The sequence below is a fragment of the Zophobas morio genome, unplaced genomic scaffold, assembly GCF_036711695.1.
Source record: "Zophobas morio isolate AGI-343-1 ecotype UQ-CSIRO unplaced genomic scaffold, CSIRO_AGI_Zmor_V1 ptg000002l, whole genome shotgun sequence".
Taxonomy (NCBI): Eukaryota; Metazoa; Arthropoda; class Insecta; order Coleoptera; family Tenebrionidae; genus Zophobas; species Zophobas morio.
This window is the reverse complement of record NW_026972107.1, coordinates 14,027,417-14,050,287: the sequence shown is the minus strand read 5'-3', so window position 1 is coordinate 14,050,287 and position 22,871 is coordinate 14,027,417. Positions and strand designations below refer to the sequence as shown.

The 22,871-nt window shown below is 32.0% G+C and overlaps 1 protein-coding gene across 6 annotated transcripts in view; it reads right to left on the bottom strand.

Annotated features, from left to right (window-relative positions):
• The window catches only part of LOC135128291 (interference hedgehog-like), a 73,720-nt gene that overhangs the window by 31,439 nt on the left and 19,410 nt on the right, over nucleotides 1-22,871 (bottom strand). For all 6 annotated transcript variants that reach the window (XR_010280363.1, XM_064055199.1, XM_064055207.1 and 3 more), the window contains exon 2: nucleotides 1,321-1,370. The gene's annotated coding sequence lies outside the window, so the exon portion shown is untranslated. The remainder of the gene's footprint in view (nucleotides 1-1,320; nucleotides 1,371-22,871) is intronic.

Genomic DNA, 22,871 nt, shown 5'->3' with positions numbered 1-22,871 from the left:
TTCAAAATCAAAACATAAGGGGTCCCTTAGATTCTTTTAAACTACTTCAAAATCAAATCACAAGGGGTCCCCAACATTCTTTCAAACTGCTTCAAAATCAAATCACAAATAGTCCCTGAGATTCTTTTAAACTACTTCAAAATTAAAAGACACGGGGTCCCTGAGATTCTTTTAAACTACGTCAAAATCAAAACACGAGCACCCCTGAGATTGTTTCAAACCACCCCAAAATCAAAACACAAGGGATCCCTGAGATTCTTTCAAACTATCCAAAACCAAACACAAGGGTCCCCGAGATTCTTTTAAACTACTTCAAAATCAAAACACAAGGGGTCCCTGAGATTATTTCGAACTACTTCAAAATCAGACACAAGGGATCCCAGAGATTCTTTCAAACTACTCCAAAACCAAATACAGGGGTACTCCGAGATTCTTTTAAACTACTTCAAAATCAAAACACAAGGGGTCACTGAGATTCTTCTAAACTACTTCAAAATGAAAATAGAAGGGGTGCCTGAGATTCGTTTAAACTACTTCAAAATCAAAACATAAGGGATCCCTGAGATTTTTTCAAACTACTTCAAAACCAAACACAAGGGTTTCCCAAGATTCTTTTAAACTACTTAAAAATCAAAACACAAGGGATCCCTGAGACTCTTTCAAACTACTTCAAAATCAAACATAAGGGGTGGGTCCCTGAGATTCTTTTAAACTACTTCAAAACCAAACACAAGGGTTCTCCGAGATTCTTTTAAACTACTTCAAAATCAAAGCACAAGGGGTGCGTGAGATTCTTTTAAATTACTTTATAAACAAAAGGGGTCTCGGAGACTTTTCAAACTACTTCAAAAACAAAACACAAAGGGTCCCCGAGATTCTTTCAAACTAATTCAAAAACAAAACACAAATTTTTCCGGAACTGGTCCAGCAGGTCCTATCCGCCCCCGAACAGTATGAACTGTTGAAGTGTTCTTATCAACAAATAGATTTTTACAATGGTGTGACAATTTTAACACTTTTTCAAAACTTCAAACGCGAATAGACGGTCTGGAGTGAACTGCACAAAACACCAAAGTACTTATTGTGTTTTCGAGTTTTATGAGTTAGTACGACCGTACAATAAAAAAAAGTGCTTATGCCTGGAGAATCGTGACAGAATGTGAACTCAGGAACGTTCGGAAGAAACAAACCCGGGAGTCGATAACAAGAGCGAGTTTACCTATAAATACCACGCACGTAAATAAACACGACCATTATGACATGGAAACGAGATAAATAGGCATTCAAAAAATTTGGTAATACCAAGCTGAACATACACACCTTACGCAAGGGGAAAGTTCTATCTTCTCAGGTGCTCATCGTCTGCGATTCTGGAAAGAAAAATTGCGTTAGCTAATATGCAGTACAATTTTTATAAATATACGAGACACCCATTTTTCCGAACCCTACTAGTCACGAAACACCAAAAAAACATGAAAATAGCCGGTCGTTTACACCCGAGAAGTAAAATACTACACTTCATCCACTCTATTCTATTTGAAAAAAAATTAACCATTTCAGACTTCAATACATATACTACGGAAAAAATAAAATGGCACACCCGGTACATTAAAAAGATGTCTAAAAAAATTGCAGATTTCCACCCATTGTAACCTTTACTTTCATTGCGAGGATTTTGTAGCTAACTTCTACAAAAATGAGGTCTCGATTTTTTCAGAGCGTCCCTCGTATTTCCCGCAAACAAATATTTAGTACAATCGGATGACTTGTTTTTGACTAATCGTTAAAAAAAAGTGGATCATATCCACCCACACGAAGCCAGCTACCTCGTTAAAAACCACATACGCGTAGGAGACTCAAAACGTAAAGATCGGTAAAACTCCAAACATCGAAAATTTGACCGCATTCTTGAAACAACAAAACAAAATAGTAGCAGTGATAACATAAATATTAAAGAAGGCAACCACCGTACAGTCCGCTTCACCGGTGGTTGGTAGTAGTTGTTCGGGAGTGTATTCTGCATTCTTCAGGGCCGGTACTAAGATCTTGGTGCTATAAACCAAAGCTGACTGCTATCTCGATATAGTGGCGCCGATGGAATTCTCACTTTTATATTGCGCCCGTCTTCAAACACTCCGTAGGTAAAAAACTGTTAAATTGACGTGAAGAGCACTCTCATTTTCCGAGTCATGGGAGTGGACAAAACCTAAAAGGGTCACAAAACAGCCCGACAAGCGTTTTAATCCGAAGAAGGCGTGGGAAATTTGAATAATGTGCTGCGTTGATTTTTTTTATAATCAAATAATTAGTAAAAGGTAACAACCTGAAACGGGTCTCGGAAGAACGCTTTTCCCTAACGAGTAAATAATGATAATGACTGCGAGTCGAGTGTAAAAAAATGAAAACAACACTTATCATTTGGTCCAGATGAAGACTTATTTTTAAATTGGGCCGTATGTTCGAAACGTGCAGGTAATAAATTTCGAATACGGTGCCAGAAAAAATGTAACAGGAAACATCTTCCACGCCGCAATAAATGATTTTATAACTAGATACAGAAGAACAAAATGAATTCGTGTATGGTACTGGCTTTGATTTCTACCGCGCTTGTGATAAAACGGATCGGTAACTGTATTTCGAACTACTGCTTTTATTCGTATAATTAGACTCACTAATCATTTCAATCGGGTAGACCCGTAGAAAATTGGTTTGACGCTTGTCAAAGAGATCGAGCTCGAATTTAGATCCATTTAAGATGACGGATTATCGAGTTTTGAGAATTCCAACTATTCAACATTAATTAAATTCGGTGGCTGGGCTCACCATGAACGGCGGTTATTATTCAATATAAATTTTCCGCTTCGTAGACGGGAGATATTTCTGAGTTTTTACAAAGTAATACGAAGAAAAAAAGTCAAAATTTCTTTAGAGCAATATGTAATCTGTGGTTTTCCCTTCCACCTGAATTACAGTCCAACTACCTATTTGTGTTGTTCGTAGACTGGTATAAATGTTATATAGTTTGATTTTTTTGGCAAATTTGGATGCCTAGGATAAAAATTCAAGGTGGATTCATAAACCGTGAGTACAAAAGTTTGGAATTTTATAAAATTGCAATGGTATTTATCGAGCACAATATTGAGATGACGTCATCAAATTGTTGGTGGGGATGATTACACAAATTTTGGTTGGAAATTATCTGTCTAATCAAAATCTATAGACAGATAGACGACAGACAGTCCGCAGCAGACAGAAACGCAAGACCTACTTTTTTGTACTCTAGGGAACAAGAAACGTCGAGAAAACATGAAAATAGCTATTCGTTGTGTGAATTCTATCAATAATATTTCCTTCCCTTATGATCGAGAAGTAAAAAGCAGACACATGATATCCCATACACAAGGTTTTCAAAACATTTGCTTCCCAATATACTAAAAAAATAGTTGCAGTTTTTAATTTATTTATACACAGTGATTAAAAATATAAATCGTCTATTTTTTCGTATTATAATGAGATACCTGTAATTGTGTAATTTATAACATTTTCACATTTGCTAGTGAAGCTTCTTTTAACACCAAATTTGTTACGTTTTAGAGCAACAGTATTTTGATATAATGGTTAAGACAAACTCCAACAAACACGGTGTCAAAGACAAGTCCAAAAATGTTACAAACTACAGGCTGCCCCATTTGAAAAACCTAACAATAGTTATAAAGCGTAAATTTAATCACCCTGTATAAATAAGTTTAAACCTTATCCGATTTTTTTAATTCTCGAACGTAAATAAGGTCCATCCGAAGAATGGCTAATTTCATGTTTTCTCGAAGTTTTATGACTCCTAGAGTATGAAAATCTAGGTCCCATTTCCGTGTGTCTGATACTGTAATGATAACTAACCGATAACCAAAATTTCACGACATTAGATCAATATTTTGCAAATCCTACTTAAATTTTGTAAACCAACATATGTACTTCTATATGTGTGGTTTATGATTGGACTTTTATTTTTTAAGAAAAATAAAAAATTATGTAAGAACATTTTACAACTTAGAAACTGCAAAACTCAATGCTCTGAAATCTTACAAACGTTCTAGAACATAGCGAATCAATAATCCAAATGTACCTGTTTATTCCCTCCACACGCTTGATGACGTCATTTCAAAATTCTGCTCTATAATTTATCCACAATTATCTTTATTTAGGTTTATAAGGATTATCGTAAAAAAATAAAATTCCTAAAGCCAAAGAAGCGGAATTTAATTGTAAAATCCGTATTTTTCTACAAGAATTGCTTGGTTCTTCAGTGACGGTGTTGCTTAGAGAAAACTATATGTATTAACTAAAAAAAAAACAATAAAAAAAAGATAAGCTCCACCTCGATCTCAGTTCTTAATCCTGATGAATTTTCCATTGGTTGCCAGACTGAGGGGCGGAGCGTAATTACAAAATCCATATTTCCTGTTTTAAACACGTTTTAAGTTTTCTGTTCCGAAAAGAAGATTACGAACAAGAAAAAAAGACAAAATATTTTGGCTTAAATGTAGACTTCTTTTCGCGTATTTCTAATTTAAGTATTATTAATAAATCTTAGTGAAAATGTGTTGTGTTAGTACTGTGAACACGAACGAAAGTGGATATTTTTCTGAAAAGAACCGAAAACGGGGAAAATCGACTTCAGTTTTAATTTGTCAAGTTCCGTGATTCGTTTACTCGACATTGTTTAAATTTTGGAAAAAATTTCGAAACGGTTGAAGTTGATCGGCCAAAGCTATACATTTTCACGATATAATTAAATAAAATTTAGACATAATTAATATTATTTATAATGTTCATATATGATAAGTAACTATTAATATATGATAATCAAACCGAAACCCGTTTTACTAAAAACACGATGGTATTAAAAACAAAGCAATTTGTTTAAATATTGTTAAGTTAATCCTGACAATTTCTAGTTTCCCGGCCAAAATATGAAAAATAATTTTTGCTATCTCATCGTGACGTCCGATGACGTTACTGTCACGTGAGCTACCTGTTCAAAGGTCACGTTTTTAGGTCCTTTGTGTTCAGTTTTAATTTCTGTTTGATGGCGACAAGATCGTCGCGTCCTTTTGGCGTAAAAGTAGAGCAATTTCGCGAATTTCTAATTTATTATTAATAAATATTAGGGAAAATGTGTTGTGTTATTGTTGTGAACACGGAAGAAAATGGATATTTTCCCGAAAAGGACCGAAAACAGGGTAAGTACGACTTCAGTTTTAATTTATCAGGTTCCGTGATTCGTTTCCTCGACAAAGTTTAAATTTTGGGGAAATTTTCAAAACGATTGAAGTTGGTCAAACAAAGCTATAAATTTTCACGATATAATTAAATCATATTTAAACATAATTAATATTATTTATAATGTTTAAATACGATACGTATTAATATATGATAATTAAATCGAACACCATTTTCTTAAAAACACAAAGTTACTAAAAACAAAGCAATTTGTTTAAATATTATTAAATTAACCACGAAAATGTGCAATTTCCCAGCCGCAATATGAAAAATAATTTTTGCAATCTCATCGTGACGTACGATGACGTCACTGTCACGTGAGCTACCTGTTCAGAGGTCGCATTTTTCGGCTCCTTGTGTTCAGTTTAGATTTCGGTCTGATGGCAGCAACATTGGAGCTCCGGTTTGGCTTAAAAGTAGGGCTTTTTTCGCTGATTTCTAATTTATGATTAATAAATATTAGTGAAAATGTGTTGTGTTGGTACTGTGAACACGAACGAAAAAGTACCGAAAACGGGGTAAGTACGATTTCAATTTTAATTTATCGGGTTCCGTGATTCATTTACTGGATAATATTTAAATTTTGGGGAAATTTTCGAAACGATTGAAGTTGGTTTGTCAACGCTTTAAATTTTCACAATATAATTAAATAATTTTTAAACATAGTTAATATAATTTACAATGTTTAAATATGATAAGCTTATAATTCACAAAGTACGGCGTCGGAATATACAAAGTGCGACGTTCGTTTATAAAGTTTGACGTTCATACATATCTTGAAAACTATTAATCAAGTGGTTGCACAATATAACGTGGAGGAGAAAAGTATCACGAACTCAGCGGGATTCGAACCTACATATCCCACTTTCCAGGCGAAATCATGATAGTCTTTTCTCAGTTTCCACGTTATATTATGGCGCCACAATCAAAAAGTCCTTATTCTCGAGATCGTTATTTTTTTTTCTTTCTTCATCTATAAATAAAATAAAAAGTTTCTCTTAAAAAATACAATTACAAAATAATTATAAATGTAACAAATAAGTATATTGGACTGCCCCAAAATATTTCTCAAGAAGTGACAATAAATACGTAGTCTTCCGCAACTGGACGATTGGGACACCCTGTATATAATCTATTTCGTAGAGTTAAAATTTGTAATATACTGGGATGACATCATACATTTTTTGGATAGAATGAAAAATTGATTTTTATTTGGGGCCAAAATACATATAAAAGTTCAGAGTAATAGGTAGATTAGTTTCGTACAAAGCAGCAATCAGTATTAGAAAAAAAATGGACTAAGGTTATTTAGACACCTGTAGTAGTCCAACAAACCCCACTCCTTTAAAAATTATTAAAAAAAAGTCTATGATAGTTAGAAAAGATTTCCGTTTTTTGTAAAAATTTGGATGCCAAGGATAAAAACTCAAGTCGGACTCATAAACCACAGGTACATACAAGAGGATATTATTTTATAAATTTACTAAAAAAAATTTTAGTGAACGCCAACAAATTGTTCCTGGTTACTATCTACAAAATATTCCTAGTATACATATAAAATTTGGCAAAAATCGGTCTGACAATTTTGGAGTGGACACAGAGACAATAAATAATGAATAATAAACAATAAATAAGAAAAAAAATCGTTTTGATGAGTAAATCAACGGAAAAAACTGAAGAAGTTCATAATTCCTGCCTTGTACATATAAGTAAACTCGTAATGTTTCCAAATTTTGATCATTTTTTGTAAAAGTTAGTCATCAGTATTTGCTAAGATAAGACTGATTTTAGCAAATAAGGTATCCTCTAGAAAATGTTATTAAATTATTATAAGAAAAGACACTAGAGGCTCCAAAGCATTTTCAAATTCTTTGCAAACAGGAATACCTAGAACCTCAAGATTGTTTTAAGTTTTTCAAAAAAAAACTGGGTCCCCAAATTAACTCAAAAACAGGCCGGTCAGAATTTTCCAAAAATATAACACCAAAGTCCCCCAGAATTCTTTCAAATAATTTATAAAAAAAAATCTCCATGGGCTCCCAAAATAATACAGTCTCCTGAATAAAAAAAAAAAAACTACGGCACTCAAGACTTGTTCAAATTCATAAAAACTAAAACACTAAAAGCTCAAAAGATTTTTTCAAGGTCATCCAGCAACAAAACATCAGATTCCTTTGAAAGGAGATTTTGAAAAATTTGACAATTTTTGATACGTCAAACATTTTTAACTGTTTACTCGATTTTTGCTGATTTGTACCGTCGCTTTATATCAGGCAAACATTGTTGTCAAATCGAATTATATCAAATTATTACAAAAACAACACAACCATATCTTTAAATAAAAAATACATTCTAACTGAAATGGTAATTAAACATGGTCATTGGTGAGAGAAATATAGTTAATATTTCTCTCACTAGTACTAAAACTTTTTAACTAAAAGTTTTAGTACTAGTTATTATGATAATGAATGTGTTGTTCATAACTCCACCAAAATATGAGAATGAATATTTTGAGTAGACTCACCAGTTGATTGTTAAGTGTACAGCGGAGAGTTAATCCGCCATTTTCAAGACACCCGGTATATAAAAAATAAACCACATGTAAAATTTATATATGACGTCATCAACTTTTTGGAGAGGATGAACAAACAAATTTTTAAAATGCAGTATCTGATTAATTAAACTGCCGGCAAACTGACAACAGACAGATAACAGGCAGATATTACATTGTTGACAAATGGTATGACAAATTATCCTGGCAATTTCAGCAATAATTCAACCATAATCCGTATTACACAGCGATAATTCAACCGCATGTATCATTAACCGCCAAAATTACTGCGTTAAGTATTATAATTGTCTGACTTAATTGATCGTTCATTATTAATTAAAATCTCAAATCTTTATTGCGCAAAACTATTTTCCGGAAAAAACACGCCGCTCTTTGCAGAATTTACATGTTCATTATCTTGTCAACACTGAAGCGCTGTCCTTTTGACTTTATAATAATCTTAAAATAACAAACGACATGTAGGTCCCAACTTAAAAAGCCATTTTCTTAAATTAGCACTAGTTAATTAGTCTTGGTAACGTGCATCAGTTATCAAAAACGTGTAATTCGCCTGCAATAAATTTGCAACTGTGACAGTCCTCTACATAAAATATTTTACATAATTCGTGCTACACGTGGAAATAAGAAAAACATCTGTCATTAGAGAAAACTAGGAGCATTCTGCATCATGGAAAAGTTATGTGTACCTCGTGGCATATTTATAAATAACGTTTATTTCTGAATTCCTTTCCGAAGATCTGCAGAGGTGGGCGCCAACGAAACGCCACGCAAACATTCACATGCATTTCAGTAACGAGTTTGCCCATTTGCATAACGCCGAAAAAAAGTAGACCTTTGCACGTTAAAATATTTGCACCAATTTAAATTTGTCTCGTGGTGTTATAGTCAGCTCATAAACGAAGCACCTTAATTTTGCATTCAAATCGTTTTTAAATGAGTGTTATTTGCCAATAATTGTTCTAGTTCTCGGAGATAAATTACCCACTCGCTACCACTCATAATGACTCTGTTATGACAACAGTCACAACAAATATAACTTCGGAACAAAAGTTACAAGCTACATCCATCATTTTCCTGGTCGCTATTTCCAAGTGCTTGCAAAAAAATAATTAATTTTTTAGCGAAGACTAACGGAGTGTAATTAATTTAATCAATAGACGAACGTCATTAAAACAAAAATTGTTATAAATCAGGCGGCTATCTAAAGGCAGCTTTAAACGTTAAACAAGTTTCAGCGTTAATGTTGCCTTTAAAAAAAAATATTAAGAGCCATGAAAAGCAAGTTTGACGGTGGAAAAAATTTTTGGAATGTGGTTGATGCACATTCAAGTGGGATTACTCACTCTTTTCGTACTAAGGAGTGTTCCCATTATTTATGGGCCTCGCAAATTAGTATGATCTCTTTCCCAAATCATCAAAGGAGGAGACGATGTGTTTATCTTCCATTACTAAAGCGCTGCTTCGAAAACATTACTTGAAAGTGCACCGAATGAATATATTATAACAAAATGTTTAAGGAGCAAATATTGTTCTTCGAAATTATTACACACTTTACACAAGCGCACTTGACTTTTAAGTACTTCCACTATCATTTACTACACAGAAACATCCCATCGGTGAGCAACATAAAACAAAAGAGGCAAAAATGTTGCCGGGCAAATATGCTTAATATTCCACCGCCTATTTCGAGGCAATCTGTCGAAATCGACGTATAATAACACGTTACGTCCAAAATCTACGCAACTAAATTGAACAAAAATTTTAAACATTGATTTTTTAATAACGTTATTAAAGTTAATACGTTTTTTGTGAAAATAGATTGACCTAAAATTATTTCTGATTAGATATTTTCCAGGTTTATTCCCAGCCATACGATTTGCTTAGCAAAAATTCTGACCTGACGTCACAGCGTGAAACCGAAAATGCTACAACTTCACGCTTTATCTCCCCACGTTTTTATAGCCGAGTTAAATTTTGCTTAATCAAATTTGCTGGACCACTCCTGGTTAATGATTTCAATTTAATTGTCAAGGGACCATATCATGGCGTTACGGATTACTGACGTGTTGTTCATTCAATTCGTTGCGCTTGTTCTCTCCAATTCAACCAATTAACATTTTTCACAATGCTCACATCTTTCATTTATGACACGCTTGCACGACGCGATGATTTCCAATTATATGGTAGTTCTTCGACGAAAGCTCGTCTAAGAGTATGGAATTAACATTTTTACTTCCTGAGCGTAAGCTAAAGAAGTATTGTAATCGAGTCCATTGGAGGATGGCTAGTGCACAAGTCTTCAGTTTCCGTCTGTCTGTCTGTCTATCTGCCGTCTGTCCGGATTTTTCGAAACTACTGGACCGATTGTTGACAAATTTGATATACATATGTTTTAAGAAATCATGTAGATGGTAAAACACAAACCAAAGTTGGCTAATCATCCCTACATAACAGGATGACGTCACCCTCAAAATTTACATTAATGAATATTATTTGAATTTTATAAAATAAGATACTCCTGCACATGTGGTTTATGAATCCGTATTGAGTTTTTACCCTAAACATCCAAATTTTGTACTCTAGACATCGAAATTTTTGGGGAAAAATTCAAAATTGTATTTTACAATTTAACTTTGAAACTGCAAAACCGAATGCCTGAAATTTTGGAAATGTTGTCCTTTCCAAAAAATGAAGACGTCATCTGACTATTCTGCCGAACAAACGTTCTTTAAATAAAAATTATTGTAACCAATATTTTACTTTGAGATTGCAAAAACCAAATGCTGTGATATCTTGCAAATAATTTAATTTAATCAAGTTTTTACTTATATCCATAGTAATCGAGTCCATCGAACGAATGCTCAATTTTTGTATGTTCCCGACGTTTCATGACTCCAGGACTACGAAAAAAGTGGTCCCCGTTTCCGTCTGTCTGTCTGTCTTTCTATGTATTATCATGTAGATGGTAAAACGCTAACCAAAATGTAGGTGATCATCCCTACCACCAATAGGATGACGTCATCTCCAAAATTTACAATAGAAATTTGTTTTTAATTTTATAAAATAAGATACTCTTGCACTTGTGGTGCATAAATCCGTGTTGACTTTTCACCCTAGACATCCAAATTTTTGGAAAAAAAAATCAAAATTGTACAACATTTCGCAATTTCACTTTGAAACTGTAAAACCGAATGCTCTGAAATCTTGCAAACGATTTAAGGTTATCGTAATTATGGTAATATCGTTAATCAAAATTTATTCATTTATCCCCTAACAAAAAATTTATCGTCATCTCAAAATTTTGTCGAATAAATACCATCTGAAATGTGCAAAATATTATGACTCTACTTGTGGTTTATCAATACACTCATAGCTTTTAAAATTACTTATACAGCGTGATTCAAAAAGATTAATGAATTACACTGCATCCACTCAAATTGATGTTTTTGCAAAAATACTGATGAAAAAAATTTTGTAATTGAAAAACTCACTCGAAACATACACACACCACGCTTCTTTACCTGTACTTTAACTGACAACAGTGGTGAAAACCGCGTTCCAAAATTTCCACAAATAATTACTAAACTGATTTTTAAAAATACGTGATGAAAAATTTCATCAAAACTTTAAAAAGAGTGATGATGGTAAACTGTTTAAAAAAAAACAGAGTACGAACAAAGTAGTCTCATATTTCCGTCTGTCTATCTGTCTGTCTGTGTGGTGTCTGTATTCATTTTTTATTAGACACGTAATCTCCGAAACTGCTAGACCGATTGTTGTCAAATTTTGTATGTATATTAGAAATATCATGTAGACGGTTAAATGCTAAACAAAATTTTGCTAATCGTCCCTACCAACAATTTGATGACGTCATTCCAAAGAATTCTATGTTTATGTGATTTAACTGTTATACCACAATATTATCTATCCTACCACGTGTTTCTTTTATTTGTATCTTCTTTTGTTTCTTTTATCTTGAGCAAATTTATATCATTTTAAAAGATCACTTATGTGAGTGTCAATTTTTCAAGCTACTAGATTGTCATCAATAAATATGAATTTTTCGTCTACTTTATTGAATAACATTTTAAGTATTGATTTTAGAATATTGGTTGCTTTTGATTTTTTAGAAAAAATCAATCTTTCCAATTATGAAAAAATAAACCTAGTATTCCATAAAAAAAAAAATAAGTTGACCACATTTCCGGTTCTACCGGAAGTAATAATAAAAATGCGAGGTTGCTACCACAAAATGATACAAATTTGCTCAAACAACTAAAGGTTTATCTTTGAGAATAAAAAAGTTACAGGGGTTGTATCAAATAAAAGAAACATCCTGTATAAGTGTGGCCTAAATTTTTGCAAAAACCTAATGCGCGGTATAATACCAGTTTACCATTAGCGTAAGCCATCCCGGTCGTGGTCCAGTGATTACGAGTCAGAAATGCGGACCGGACGTCGCGGATTCGATTCCAAACTTGGCCTTTCATGTTTTTTTTCTTTCTTTTTTTTCTCTTTTTCTCTATCATTGTGTATTATCTATGTTTATTGATCAAATTACACCACTTCTCGAAAAGGTGAGAATGCATCCCTCTTTATTTGTAAAATCTTCTCGGGGGTCCCAACTGTCTTTTTTAAAAGTGCAAAACCTTCTAGGGAGCCCCAAATGTCTTTTTTAAAAATGTAAAACCTTCATGGGAGCGCCAAATGTTTTTTTTTTAGAATGTGAAACTTTCTCGGGGGTCCCAACCGTCTTTTTTAAAAACGTAAAACCTTCTCTGGGGCGCCAAATGTCTTTTTTTTAATGTGAAACCTTCTCGGGAATCCCCACACTCTTTTTTGAAATATATAAACCTCCTGTTAATCTTCGTTTTTTTTTTTAATATATAGTTCTCTTTCAACAACGAGATAGCTAAACATGTTTACGGTTTCTTGTTGGAAAAATAAGACTTCGTATATTAAGAAAAAATGGACAAAATATTAACCCCGCCCACCCACCCGTTCTCGATTGTAATGAATGCTTTATTTATCGTGAGCTGAAGGGCGGAGTTTAGTTGCAAAATGTTCATTTCTGTACAAGAAATTACCATATGAATTTCATCACAATTGAGACTGGGGCGGGTGGGTGGGGCTTAATCTTCGTTTTTCTTTTTAATATATATAGAGTTTTCTTTCAACAATGGGATAGCTGAACATTTTTTCGGTTTCTTGTTGGAAACAGAAGACTTCGTAAATTAAGATAAAATGGACAAAATATAAGCCCCGCCCACCCACCCGTACTCGATTGTGATGAATGTTTTATTCATGGTGAGCTGAAGGGCGGAGTTTAGTTGTAAAATCTTCATTTCTGTACAAGAAATTACCATATGAAATTCTTCACAATTGAGACTGGGGCGGGTGGGTGGGGCTTAATCTTCGGTTTTTTTTTTAATATATAGAGTTTTCTTTCAACAACGGGATATCTGAACATTTTTTCGGTTACTTGTTGGAAACAGAAGACTTCGTAAATTAAGAAAAAGTGGACAAAATATAAGCCCCGCCTACCCACCCGTTCTCGATTGTGATGAATGTTTTATTCATCGTGAGCTGAAGGGCGGAGTTTAGTTGCAAAATCCTCATTTCTGTGCGGGCGCTAAATGTCTTTTCTTAATGTGAAACATTCTCGGGGGTCCCAACTGTCTTTGTAAAAATGTAAAACCTTCTCGGGGGCGCCAAATGTCTTTTTTTTTAATGTGAAACCTTCTCGGGGGTCCCAACTGTCTTTTCAAGAAGGTGAAACTTTCTCGTGGGTCCCAAATGTTTTCTTTTAAGAATGTGAAACCTTCTCGGGAGTCCCCACTATCTTTTTTGACAAATATAAAAACCTCCTCGGGGGCGCCAAATGTCTTTTCTTAATGTGAAACATTCTCGGGGGTCCCAACTGTCTTTGTAAAAATGTAAAACCTTCTCGGGGGCGCCAAATGTCTTTTTTATAACGTGAAACCTTCTCGGGGCTCCCAACTGTCTTTTGAAGAAGGTGAAACCTTCTCCTGGGCCCCAAATGTCTTTTTCTTAACGTGAAACCTTCTCGGGCGTCTCAACTGTCTTTGTAAAAATGTGAAACCTTCTCGGTGGTCCCAACTGTCTTTTCAAGAAGGTGAAACCTTCTCGTGGACCCCAAATGTCTTCTTTTAAGAATGTGAAACCTTCTCGGGGGTCCCAACTGTCTTTGTAAAAATGTGAAACCTTCTCGGGGGCGCCAAATGTCGTTTTATACGAATATGAAACCTTCTCGGGGGTACCAACTGTCCTTTTTTAAAGAAGGCAAAACCTTCTGGGTGAGGCGGGTGGGTCGGGTGGCAACTATCTTTTTTTAAGAATATTAAATCTTCTCGGGGGCCCCAACTGTCTTTTTTTAAGAATGTGAAACTTTCTCAGGGACCCCAAATGTCTTTTTTTAAGAATATGAAACCTTCTTGGGGCTCACAACTGTCTTTTTTTAAGAAGGTGAAATCTTTTTTTCTATTACACTCTGATTAGTAGCTTCTATATTGTTTTTACTCCACAGACGTTATCACGAACAAGTAAAATTCCGCAAAATCAAATTTTATAATTTTTCAGAGAAGCAGTATTTGTTGGGACTGTACTTCAGAAGCGAGGGAAGTACTGTCGAAATAACTTTCGCCCAATTTTTTTAACGCAATCCAGATTTTCAGTAAAAATAATATTTCGCTTGACATGATTATCCCAAAATAGAGATATCTATTAAGACAAGCTCGTGTCATCGTTTATTTTCCAAACTGCTATAGAAATAAACGACAACTTTTCGCACATTTCCTTGTATCCTTGTTTTGTTAATATATAAACTGAGATTACATTCAACGTATATACAAGTAAAATTTACTACAAACCTGTTTTTTACAGACAAATGAGAGGTTTTTGACTTACTTAAATTTGACATCGTGAGCTAGAAAATCCAGAGATTTTTCTAAATGTTGTCCTCAATTTTCTTTTCAAGGTTTTGTTTAATAATGCCTTATTCTTGCTTGTTTTTTTAGACGAGTTGTTCACATCCATTTTCGACGACCACAACCCCTATAATAATTTTAAACGAAGTTAAAAAGAATTATGACCACCACGGCGGACGTGTCACTCCTAACGATCCGAATCCATAAAATTTAATTTGAAATTTCCGTTCCGTATCACTTCGCCCACATTACATAAAAATCGTTCTAAATTGAGCTAAGAAAGGTCTAACGCTAGACCCTAACACGTGGTTTAATTGCAGGAAAGAAATGGAATGAATGTCCCATAAAGCTAAAATACTCTTGGCACAAGTCAAGCCTTTGAGATCGGGATGATGGCACCCAGGAATAGGTGTATTCTAATTATATGATTTGTTTTCTCTCAAGCAGAAAAGCGGAAATTCTGTTTTCATTATAGTACTGGGTCACAAGTTTATAGTTTCGGTTCCTGAAGGCGCTAGTTTCCTTCGTCCATGCCAAAAAACGACTGCCTGTCCTTTCAATTATAATAATTTTAATTATGCAAAACACGATCAACTTGAGCGCCTCCGCTGAAGTCCCAAGTACTCCAGTAAGTCAGTTCTTGAAAAGTACTACAAACATTGCGAAATCCGAGCGGAAAAAACCGAATTTGAACATTCTTAAACCGTTTCTAATTAGATTCGATGATGTTTATCTAAATTTAAAGCAGACATGGTTTTAGTCATTTATGGCATTAAACACGATAAAACATGCAAATGTAAATTTCTTGTCGGCCAATCTTTATTAGTCAATTTTGGATAACTTGTTTGTATAATTTTAAAACATTCTTCTAGTGTTGGAAGCTGATGGCGCCAACTTTTTTCGTTTTGCATATCTCTCGACTGTCACACCTTATGTGGGCACCTGTTTTGGACGCTTAATAAATGAAGATAAATCAATTTCAGTCAGCGAAAAAATAGCAAAACACGAAGATGACGATTGCACGTTAGAAACAAACAGGAAATCGAAATTTATATACTCGAGAAAGAAACCGTCAACAAACAATTTAATCTGATCACAATGGCCCCGAATTCGCGTATTTATGTCGTATTTTGATACCGCGGCGTCGAAAGCCCGGATTGTTGCGTTCCCACTTGTCTAAACCTACGTTACAAAAGCCATTAATAAGCAACGATTTGTTTAAAAAGATCCATTCGGTGACTGAAACATAAACGTAGTAAATTAGGATTAGACGCTTCATTCATAAAATCAGTTGGTTCTTGGCCAACGCTGTGATTTATCAGATTTTTACGAAACGATCAATTAAAACGAACACGACATGTCCAACAAAATCGTTAAGTTTTGATTGCTCTACCACGAAAACATTTTATTTATCTTAGATAATCCGCAAAACATTTTAATTAAATGCAGAAAAAACTTTTTGGGAGGTGATTTATCTATCAAAAATTTTTATTTGTTGGGAACATTTGTGTGGGCTTGTTTTGTTTCAAGAATAAATAACATGAATAGCTTGGGGACAAACTAAAAACATATTTTTATCAGCGGAGATCTACGTCGAAAGTTTGCGGGAACATGGTGGTTTCGACAATAATTTATACTTAACGTACGTTCGGTAAATGCTATATTTTTAAACTAACAATTAACTAATTGAAAAAACGAATTTCCTGTTGGAACGCCAGAGAAAATTATCTAGGGCAATTAAAAAATTAAGGTTTTACGACTCTCCTGGTCTCGTTTTGGTACCGATCCAACAGAATTTAGTTTGTTTGCCAAGTAGTACATATTCTTAATGAAGTTTTCTTTAAAAATGATTGAAACCAGCATGATATCGTCGACGCAAAGTGTTCCACATCTCTACGCAGTCAGTGATCTCATATGAAAATTAAATCTTCATACTTAAAACAACTACATTTATTTTATTTTTATTCATATTCACGTGACTCCATATATTGAATTTTAAATGACGACCGCGTCATCACCTAGAAATTCTACATTGTGCCACTGACGAAATAAAATTATTTGAAAGATTATAAATTTGTGTATGGGGATATCAAAAAATTAGTTGTACACTTCAAGATCAATCAATAAAAAATTAATATGCCCCTACAATTTTCCAAACCAGAATAAATTAAAATTTTAGACTGATTTGAATGTCAAACTTCTTTTTTGAAGTCAAATTTTTGTTAATATTATAATCCCTAAATCGAAGTTTATATTTTGCCAAAATGTCAAAGAAATCCATTTACTTATTATCTTAGACAAACTATAAAATTAAAAAATAATTTAGAAAATTTTTAGCTGTCGTTTTCACAGTTATAACGTCATAAATAATTTTGCAATAACAAGAACAACACAAAATTCACTACATTTACGCTTTTAAAAATTAATGCGATTCCAGTCTCTGTAACGAATTCCAACTTTGCTCATTTCAAAGTAATGTTTAAAAACCACCTGCAAAAAACGTTATTTGAGCATTTGAAGAATTTTATGGATTTATGCGTGAAATTAAAGATTAAGTTTGTTGTCCGTGTTTTTGTAAACCAGAACGAGTGTAAATCTATGTAAACTGCAACACAAACTATTTATTTGGATGATGTAGTGTTATTTTTTTTTTAATTTCATTAACGTCACAAGTTTGAAGGTGTGTTTACTAAAAATTTTTGAAATTTAGGCTTAAAATTTATCCCATGTCAATATTATTTTTGTTTTTTATTTCCTGAGCGTAAGCTAATTTTAACTTATAAGTGTTATCATCAAAAAATTAAATTCGCAAAATCAAATCTTATAATTTTTCGATAAATCTGGATTTATTTACCTTTGACCGATTTCTGACATCACAATTTTCCAATTTTTCAATGTCTCGATTTCATAAGTTTTGATTTTTTTCAATTTTCGAATTTCACATTTTTCATTTCTCAACTTGCAAATTTTTCAATTTTTCGTTTCTTCAATTTTTTGATGTGCAATTTTTTAATTTGCAAATTTTCGGTATTACAATTTTTCATTTTTGCATTTTTCAATTTCTTAGTCTTTAATTTTTCGATTTTTCAAGTTTTCGTGTTCTCAGTTTTTCAAGTTCTTGATTTTTATTTCTCATTTTCCCGATTTTTTAATTTTAATTTTCTCCATTTTATATCCCAATTTTTCGTCTTCTCATTTCCTTTATTTTTTTAATGTTTCATTCGATTTTACAAGTTCTCGTTTATCCAACTTTTCAAATTTTCAATCTTTGATTTTCCAATTCATTGATTTTCCAATTTTTAAAATTTTTCAATTTATAGCTTTTTCAAAGATTTCATTTTACACTTTTTCGTTTTTTCAATTTTACAATTCTGAAAAATTGAAAAATCGAAAAATTAAAAATGGAAAAACTAAAAAATCGGAACAGTGAAAAATTGAACAAGTGAAAAATCGGGAAAATGCAAAATCGAGATAGTGAGAAATCTAAAAAACGCAAATTGAAGAACTGAAAAAACGACAATTTCAAACATTAAAAAACTAAAAATCAAGAGACTTCGAAAAAAATAATGAATCGAAAAATTGGAAAGACGAAAAACCGAATCAAATCGAAAAATTGGAACACTCAAAAATTGCAACATTGAAAGATCGAAAAATTAAAAAATTTTAAAAAGTTTTAAAATCCAATAATTGAAAAATGGAAATATTTTAAATAAAATCGTAAAATTCAAAAAATGAAATGTAAACGTTACAATTATTAGATATTTAAAATGAAAACTAGAAAAATTACACACCAAAAATTGAAGAAACGAAAAATTGAAAAACTAAAAACCGAGAAATTGCAAATCGAAAAATTGAAAAATTTCACACTGCAAAAATAAAAATTATAAAATCAAGACACTGAAAACACCGAAAATTGAAATATCGAAAAATTAAAAAATGAAAACTTGAAGAGTTTCATGTGGTAAAATTGAAGAAACGAAACATTTCAACCAATTGAAATTGCAAACCCAAAAAATTATAAAATCGGAACACTAAAAAATCGAATTCAAAAAATAAAGAAAATAAAAAACCAAACACAAAAAATTACAAATCGAACATTTGAAGAAATGAAGACATGAAAAACTGAAAATTTAAGAAATTTTAAATCGAAAAGTTGAAAACAAAAATAGATTTTTTTCTACAGAAACAAATGAAAAATTGAAAATCGAAAAACTGAAAAAACGAAAAACGGAAATAACTAAAATTGATTTGATATTTTTAAAAAATTATAAAATCGAAACATTGAGAAATTGAATAATTAAAAAAATAAAGAAAACAAAAACCGAAACGAAAAATTGCAATTTGAAAATTGAAAAATTAAAAACTGAAAACTGGAGAAAAAATTGCAAAATTCGGAAGTTGGAAACTTGAAGAACTGTAAAATTTGAACTTAAAAACTCGAAAAATTGCAAATCGAAAAATTAAACAAAAAAAATCTAGTGTCCATTTTTTTTTAATTTCGATAACGTCACAAGTTTTAAAGCGTGTTTACTGAAAAAAATTGAAATTTGGGCCTACAATTTATCCCATGTCAATATTATTTCTGTGTTGGTTTCCTGCTTACTTCCAATCTTCTAATTTTTCGAAAAATCTGGATTTATTTACCTTTGAGCAATCTTTTCATATAACAATTTTTTCCCATTTTTTATGTTTCGATTTCATGATTTTTGATTTTTTCAATTTTTGAATTTCCCACTTCCAAATTTTTCAATTTTTTTTCCCAGCTTTTCAAGTTCTTGATTTTTATTATCCATTTCAATTTTCGATTATCCAATTCCTCGTTTTTCTAATTTCAAATTTTTTCAATTTTGTGATTTTTAGATTTCCAGATATCCGATTTTCCGATTTCTTTAATTTTCAATATTTCGATTTTACAATACATACATGTCGTTTTCCCAATTTTTGAATTTTTCATTTCTTCAATTTTTCAAGTTCTTGATTTACAAATTTTAAATTTTTCAAAGTTTTCATTTTACACTTTTTCATTTTTGAGTTTTGAATTTTACAATCCTGAAAAATTTAAAGAGCGAAGAATTAAAAATCGAAAAACTAAAAAATCTGGAACAAGTAAAAAATCGAAAAACTGAAAAAACGAAAATTGCAAAATCGAGAAAAGTGGGAGATCTAAAAATTACAAATTGAAGAACTGAAGAAATGAAAATTTAAAACACTGTCAAGTCGAAAAACTGTAATACTGAAAAATTGAAAAATTAAATAAACAAAAAAGTTTCAAAATCCAATAATTGAAAAACGGAAATAGTCTAAATAAAATCGTAAAATTGAAAAAATGACGAATTGTAAAAATTCTAATTATTACATATTTAAAATGAAAAGACAAAAAATTCAAAAATCGAAAAACTAAAAACCGAGAAATTGCAACGAAAAATTGAAAAATCCAAAATTGAAACACTTCATATTGCAAAAATAAAAATTATAAAGTCACGACATTGAAAACGCCGAAAATTGAAAAATTAAATATTGAAAACTCGTGAAATTGCAAATCGGAAAATTGCAAAATCTAGGAATTGAAACATCCGAAAGTTGGAAAATCGAAAAACTGAAAAATTAAAAAAAATAAATTAAAAACCAAAAAATTATAAAAACGGAACATCGAAAAATCGAAACATTCTAAAAATAAAGAAAACACAAAATAGAAACGAAAAATTACAAATCGAACATTTGAAGAAATGAAGAAATCAAAGAAAAATTAAGAATTGAAAATTTGAGAAATTTTAAATCGAAAAATTGAAAATAAAAATAGATTTTTGCTATAGAAACAAATGAAAAAGTGGAAATCGAAAAACTGAAATATTTAAAATTGATATTTTTCATAAAATTATAAAATCGAAACTTTGAGAAATTGAACAATTGAAAAAAATACTGAAAATATAAAACCGAAACGAAAAATTGCAATTTGAAAATTGAAAAATTAAAAACTGACAACTCGAGAAACTTAAACCTAAAAATTGCAAAATTTAAAATTAAAAACTTCGGAAGTTAAAAACTCGAAAAATTGCAAATGCAAAAATTAAAAAAATTAATAAAACGAAAAATTGAAGAACTGAAATTTATTTACGCCGCTGGTTTTTACTGTACAGAAGTTATCAGAAAACAAAAATCCCAAACAATTTTTATAATTTTTCAAAGAAGCAGGATTTATTGGGCTGCACTTCACGGGCAATTATAAGTCTTTAATTTTTCATTTCTTAAAAGATATGCGTAAATTTATCTTCAAAAAAATATTAATTTTGACTAGACGGATTACAAAATTTTAATTGTACAAATAAAATGTAATCTTTTTTTTAATCAAATTTCCCACATTTATATTGGCTCGAATTTATTTTGACAAAATACATACAAATCGCAACCTTGCATCGGTAAATTATTAAGATAAGATAAAAAATGTGTCTATTTGTACGTAAATAAAAAATCCTGCGTTTCGGATGTTGGAAGCGATCGCACGGGAATATGGATGAATTATCGTTACCGACACTGACAATAATAGCCACAGTATTTGCATACAAATTTCGCCTCGTTCTTCCCTTATAATACACAAGCGTTGCATTGAGATGTCGCCAAACATATTAATAGTAATCTCTCAACTTCCGAGTTAAAGTATAATTTTATCGAGTATTCGACGAGTTGTTTATTTGAACAACCAAGAACAGATGTATCGAATTTAATCTATTTTTAAACATATTACATCTCAAATGGGTGGTCCCCCGATGCGGGATAGGTTTATTAATTATTATTATGACAATTCGTACAAGTCGAGATTTTAGATTAATCCAAAACCGCACCTCAGGAACTAATTCCATTAGATTGAACAGACATTCTCGTGGGCAATATAAGCAACTTCATGATTTACGAGAATCCTATTGCTCGTGGCCATTTTATTCCTCTATCGAAATCACAAAGAATAATGGAGAGGCCTCAACATATTGTAAGCGCGGGCTTTGCACACCTATTATGTAGAAACGCCTACGGTTATCGCCTACGTGAAAACCATTACATTTATTTCACATATTTTTTTCTAATACAATGTAAAATGAAGTTACTGTCTTTCTAAAGTTAATTTAACGCTGCATGGACTTCGCAGTAACGTCATGTGCTTTTCTTGCAAACGATTCTGTGAACGAATTCCAGACGAGCTGCATGAAAACAGGTGACTGAATTCCTTCAGTGTCCGTTCTTAGAAAGTAATGAGGCTTCCAAGAACGTGAGATTGTAGGGTAAGGAGGATTAGCTGTCTTGTTAGAAAATTTTCAAACAGTGACTAATTTTGCGACTTTCAAGAAGACCTGGTTTGAATGTGGTCATTGACGTTGTAAAACGTTAATAAAACTGGTACATGTACTAAAAAACATCTGAAACATTATCAAAAAGTCTTGAAACTTTGTAACACAAATGTTTCAAATTCGAATTTAATTTAGTAATTCTTAAGAGTACTTTTACCATTTTTTTTTTTTGACAGTGCTATTGCGCTACAATCACCGTAACGACGCTTTGTTTTACACTTCCTGGATTAGCTCATAAACTACAACCTATACCCGCTTACTAAGAAGTAATAAACATATTGGTACTAAAAGCGATTATTCACATGAAAAGGCACAATATTACAGAAACACATTTATTGCTAGTGCCTCATTATTCTGCTTAATTACGCATAATTGCAACAAAATACTGCTCGTAATTAACTTGTAACAAAAGGAAAACCTGCATGATTAATTTTACTTCGTTAAAATTTCTCCAAGGTACTTACAAATAATGAAACAATTAACATTTCGAAATTTTCAATTTAGGGACCTCAATCCATTTGAAAAAATTACGCTAGTGTCTATAAATTGCTTGTCACGGTAGCCATAAGGTCAATTTTGTCCTTTTTTATAACTCAAGTGGATTGTCAGTGTTTTTCAAGAGGTAATTTTCAAAGAATTAATTTAATCACCATTAAGGTAGTAATCATACAAATTATCGCACACTCAGGTGGTTCCGTCTCAAAGATATAATTAATAAGTGATTAACTTCAATTA